This window comes from Vicugna pacos, chromosome 11 (genome assembly GCF_048564905.1).
Source record: "Vicugna pacos chromosome 11, VicPac4, whole genome shotgun sequence".
NCBI classification, from domain to species: Eukaryota; Metazoa; Chordata; class Mammalia; order Artiodactyla; family Camelidae; genus Vicugna; species Vicugna pacos.
The window spans coordinates 102,001,603-102,007,602 of NC_132997.1; positions in this window are offsets into that span (position 1 = coordinate 102,001,603).

Consider the following 6,000-nt stretch of genomic DNA (forward strand, 5'->3'; position numbering starts at 1 on the left):
TCTGTCACATCACTAGTTAGTTTCGTCCAAGGCCCACGTGTGAGTGACGCGGTACAGCACTTTCCCTGCCTGACCTCACTCGGCGCGGTGCCCTCCAGTTCCCCCACGCTGTGGCCAGGCGCCCTCTTCTCTGGCAGGGGTATGAGGTGCTGGTCATTCAGGAGCCACGCTTGGGCCTGGGGGTCTGCATTCCTGCTTTTCTTCTGGGTGGAGTGAGCTTTTCTCATTCTGCTACTTGGAATTTAGGCGTCTGCGAGGCATCATTTGAGCAGTTACCCCCGAACTTTTCATAAACACTGAACGTGTTCGGATCTAAGATTAATCAGGATCTATCCCCTCCCCACAAACGGAGGACGAGCTGTGGACACTGAACCTCCACCTGCCGTGTCTGGAGAAGGGTAGGGCCGCACACTGCCGCCTAGTCTGTGCCCCTGCGACGTCCCTGCCGCGGCCCACCCTGAGGCAGCGCTTCCTCTGCTGGGTCTCTGCTCCTGCCTCTCGGAGGCCCTGCACGGGACCCTCTCCTGCCAGACCAGCATTGTGGAAAGTCCTGTGGCAAGAGTCAGTAGTTACAAATGCTTTTCTTTTTTTTCTTTTTGAGTAAAGGTAGATTTATTCAGAGATACACATTCCGTAGGCAGCAGGCTGTCTGAGAAGGCCAGGGAATGGCCACGAGGTGCGGGGTCGGGTGCTCAGGTTAAAGGAAAAGCAGACACCTTCTGCAGTCGATGCAGGCGTCTCAGAAGGGAGAGGGCTCAGAAGGGAGAGGGCCACAAGTGTTTTCAATTCTGTTTTCCTGAAAAAGCTTCTATGCTCTGTTCTTTTTTTTTTAATTGAAACTTTTTAAATTGAAGTATAGTTGATTTACAATTTTTAAAAAAGTTGATTTTAAACAGAGGCACTGGGGATTGAACCCAGGACTTCGTGCATGCTAAGCACTCACTGTACCACTGAGCTGTACCCTCCCCTCTGTGCTCTTGTTCTTGAAAGACATTTTGCTGGGAATGCAGTTTGGGTTGGTAGCTTTTCTGAGCGTGCTGAACGCTCTGTTCCACTACCTTCTGGCTTTGTTGTTGCTGCCGAGAACCTGGTTGTCAGTCTGAGGTCTGTCTTTCAGAAGGTCCCTTGTCTCCACTTTGTCTTGATGGTCCCACTGAGATGAGCCAGGTGAAGGTGTCCACCCCACCACTTGAACCTGTGGTTTTATCTCTTCAAACATTGCCTCTCCCCCACTATGCCCCTCCTCCTTCTAAAAACCCAGCTGTGGGGGTGTTAGCCTCTCGCTCTGTCCTTTGTGTTTCTCACTAGCCCTTTCGTGTCTTCCGTTCCTTGTCTGTCTTTGCTTCATTCTGGTGATTTCCCCAGACCCACTTTTCAGATCACTAATTCTTTTATTAGCCGTATCAAAGGTGCTGTTAAACTCATTCAGTTTTTAATTTCAGTATCAGTGATTTTCAGTTCTTTAAGTTCTATGTCATTTTTGTAATTTGCTGGATTTTTATAGCTTTTTAAAATCACATTTTCAACTCATCTTTTTATTTTTTAAACATATTAAACATACTACATATTCTCTGATTGGTAATATCAGGATCCAAAGACTGTGCGTCTGATTCTTCTGTCCTTTTCCTGCTGACTCACTCAGAGTGCCTTGTCTCCTGGTGAAGTTTGTGATCTGGGGCTATGAGTTTATATTTCTTGGAACTTTACCTCTGGAATTTCTCTGACACATCTTGGTTCTTCCTGAAAAAATTAGTATTTGCTTCTGCCATGTGACTGGGGGCTACGGTCTAGAACCACTGTACCTGTAAGCGATCAGATGTGAGTTTTCACTTCCAGTTCACGTCCACAGTGCCCTGTGTTGCCTTCACACAGCCTTAGCCAAAGCAGAACACCTGAGTGATAGAAACAGACCCCTCATTTCACTTACAGCAGAAGAAATTGAAGTAAAAATTCAGAGAGACCCCTTCTTACACACGAAGTTGACAAGCCCAAAGGTCTGACGGCTCACCCTGCTGTGTGTGGTGGGGCCACGTCTCCCACTGTCACGTGTTGTCAGCAGGGCTGCTGAGCACTGCAGCCCCTAGGAGGGGGTTCACCAGTACCTGACAAGATTCCTTCAGCATTTACCCTTCGACCCAGCAATCCTCCTTGTAGGGATATATCCTGAACACACACTGGCAAAAGTTCCAAAGATCTACTCAAAGGCAATTTATTCAGTAAAAATTTTAATAGCTAAATACTAAAAGAAAATGTCCCAAGTCCCAAATAACCCAAGTAGTGTTGAGAACTGAAATTTTTAGGTTTGGGAAAAGAATATAGATAGACTTAAGATCAGTGAAGTTAATAAAAACCCCATAGTCCTGAATTTGAATTAGAAGTATTGCTGTAAACCCGTAATATACACACACCATGTTTATTAAGTCAACAGCTTTACTGAAAGTCCAGATTCGTTTTTTTAAATCAACTTAAGTTGGGTCCTGCCGGCCAGGGTGGGGCAGCTTGAGCATCACTGAGAGCAGTGGCTACAGTGGGACGAAGCGCATCAGTCATTCAAATCCACGAACTCGTAACGACTCTCTAAAGACAGGAGCCTCCCTGTCTACCTTTGGGGAACTGACATCCTTTTGAAAACTGGTGAGTCAAGGAAGAATCGAGGCTTTCCCTGCTTTTCCTGCAAGAACTACACCTGAAGAGAATGGGTTTATCTTGAGAAATGGTCCTGAGGAGGAGGAGTCGGGGGCAGGGAGGGGAAACAAGGAAAGGGGAAGAGCCCACCCAAGAGGACGCTATCCGAGGGGTCCCCCCCGGGGCAGCTGAGGCTCCGTCCCATTGGAGACCTGTGTGGAGCCTTGGAGGATGTCCTCAGAAGTGTCCACCCAAGATTCAGAGAGGAGAGTGGCCCCACAGGCACCAGCTCCCTCTTGCTTCCAGGCCTGTGGTGTGAAGGGTCAGCGTGGCCAGAGGAACCGCGGGGTGGGACGTGAGAGCCTCAGAGGGGGTGCTGGTGGGAGGCACTGCCAGGCGGCCCCAGGGCATCTCGTGAGGAGCCGCTGCTCGGTTCACAGGTGCACTGAGAGGTGTGAGGTAGGCACCGAGGTGCCAGGGCCCTGGCCAAGCTTCCAGGTGGAGAACAGGTTCAGTGACACCCAGGGGAGCAGGCAGCGAAGCCCAGACTGGACAGCTGGGATGCCTGGTCTCCCCAGTAGAGAGCAGGGGAGGGGAGCCCCCAGGCTCAGGTCCCTAGGGTGGACCTCAGCCAGCTGCAGTGTGTGGACGCTCCTGGGGCCCAGATTCAAGTGAACACACACAAAAATTAACCAAACCAAACCAAGACCACATGAGGATTGACTTCCATGGTGGCATGAGGCACTCCACCACCCATTCCCAATGAAACTGGTGGATATTAGTGAAAGCTATAAAAACAAACAAAAAAGATGACCACATGTGAAGCCTCTGGGAGTGGTCCTAAGGGCAAACAGCAAATAGAGACTCATCCAAGAAAACCTATAAAAATTCAGTAAGAAAAGAGAGAGTGTGGTATCTGTCCCAAGACCACTCCCCCAACCCCCAGCTCCAGGGAGGCAGAGATTCGGCTCAAGAGGCTGCAGCCAACAACACAAGGCATCCTGCCCCCAGGCTCCAAGTGGAAGGGCTTCTTTTCCTGAGAGCCGGACTTCCAGTACTTCTCACCCTGCCCAGTGCCTGTTGCTGGCGCGAAGTGTAGGGTGAGGGTAAGTGCAGGGTGAGATTGGTTGGGAGCAGGGGCTCCCCCCTGCCCAGCCCCATTCATGGACTGGAGGCTCTCCTTTGGGTGAGGCATTACTGAGGATGCTGGGGCCCTGGTCACCCTTGCCCTGGCGTGTGAGGCAGTGGTAATACACCAGGAGAGGCAGCTGAGAGGCCATCATGATGCCCCGTCCCACTGAGCTAGAGCACGGCTCTCACTCGGAGAGAACTTTGCCTTTGTCCTCACCCTCAGCTCCAGAGCTGAAGCCCAGAGATTTTGCCTGGGTTGGGGGGCTGGGGGGGAGCAAGTCAAAAGCAGATTGAAAAAGACATGAAACACTGACTCAGAAAAGATTATTTAGGGGAACCAGACCTTGATTGGATTAATCTGTAGAGGAATTTATGCCCAGGGGATTGTTGGAAGCAATTGTTGGAAGGTGGCAATTAGCGGAGTGTGATGGCTGGGTGTGGTCAGGGAAGGGAGGAAGAGAGTCTTCGGAAAGCACTGTGGTCCCAGATGACTGGATGCACCAGGAGCTGCATCTCCAGTAGGACAATGTGGGGGTGGGGAATAGTCCTCATTAAAATAATCCAGCCAGTCACTAAAAATACACAAGCAAATAACAATCATAAGCCCCAGAGGAGGGGAACCAGCACCCAGAGTTGCTACAACATATTATCTGTAATATGCAATTTCCAACTAAAACTTACGAGGCAGCAAAGAAACAGGAATGTAAAACTCATACACCTGAGAAAGCAAGCAACAGAAACTTCCTATGAACATTATAGGGTGTTAAATTTATCAGAAAAGACTTCAGAGAGGGTACAGCTCAGTGGTAGAGCGCATGCTTAGTGCTCAATTCCCCATACCTCCATTAAAAATAAAAAATAACCTCATTACCTCCTCCACAAAAAAATACATAAATAAAATAAAGCACACCCTCTCTTTAAAAAAAAAAAAGACTTCAAAGTAGCCATTATAAACATGTTATAAACATGCTCACAGAACTAAAGGAAATTATGATGAAGAATTAAAGGAAGAGTTGATGACAATGTCTCATCGAACAGAGACTATCAATAAAGAGACAGAAATTCTAAAGTTCAAAAGTACAAAAACTGAAAAAAATTTAAAAAACTCACTCTAGAGGGATTCAACAGTAGAACTGAACCAGCAGAAGAAAGAGTAAGTGAACCGGAAGATGGATAGATTGAGACTATGTGTGCTGAAGAACAATGAGGAAAAGCGAAGAAACATGAGAAGAGCCTCGGTGAAATTTGAGACACCATTAAGAACACCAACATACATGTAATGCGAGTACCAGGGGGAGAAGAGGAAGAAAAGAGCAAAAAAGTGTGAAGACGTAATGGCCAAAACCTTCCCAAATTTATTTAAAAACATCCTATACGTCGAAGAATCTCAGTGAACTCCAAGCAGGATGTACGCATGGGGAGTCCAGATGCATCATGATAAAATGCTGAGAGTCAAAGGCAAGGAAAAACAATCTCAGAGGCAACAAGACCAGAAAGATTCATTACTTGCAAGGGAGCCCTAGGAAAAGTGACAGCTGAGCTCCCATCAAAATAATGGAAGCATTAGGATAACAGATTCCAAGTACCCAGCTGAAAAGCTGCCGAGAGTCCTACACTCAGCAATGAGAATGACAGTGGGGACACTGCCACCCACCAGACAGGAATTTTAAACACTGTGAAGGAGTATTATGAGCAACTGTATGCCACCAAATCAGATAACTTAGATGAAATGCACACATTCTGAGAAAGATTCAGACTATTGAAACTGATTCCAGACAGAACAGACCACCTGAATAGACCTATAACAGGTGAAAGATTAAATTAATTTTTTAAAAAGATACCCGTAAAGGAAAGCTCAGGACCAGACAGTTTCACCAGTTCTACCGAATAGTTCAAGAAGAATTAACACCAATTTTTCAAAAACTTCCTAAAACATAAGAGGAGGAAACACTTCCCAACTCCTTTTATAAGTCTAGTGTTACTGTGTGACCAAAACCAGACAAAGACATCATAAGAAAAGCATAGTCCAGTATCTCTTGTGAATATGGATGCAAAAATCCTCAATAAACATTAGCAACCCAAAACATCCAGCAACATATAAAGAGAATTTTACACCATGAACAAGTGGGACTTTTCCCAGGAATGCTAGGTTGGTTTAACATCAGAAAATCAGTTAGTGTAATACATCATAATAATAAAATAAAAAACAAAACCACATAATCTTCTCAATCAATGTAGAAAAAT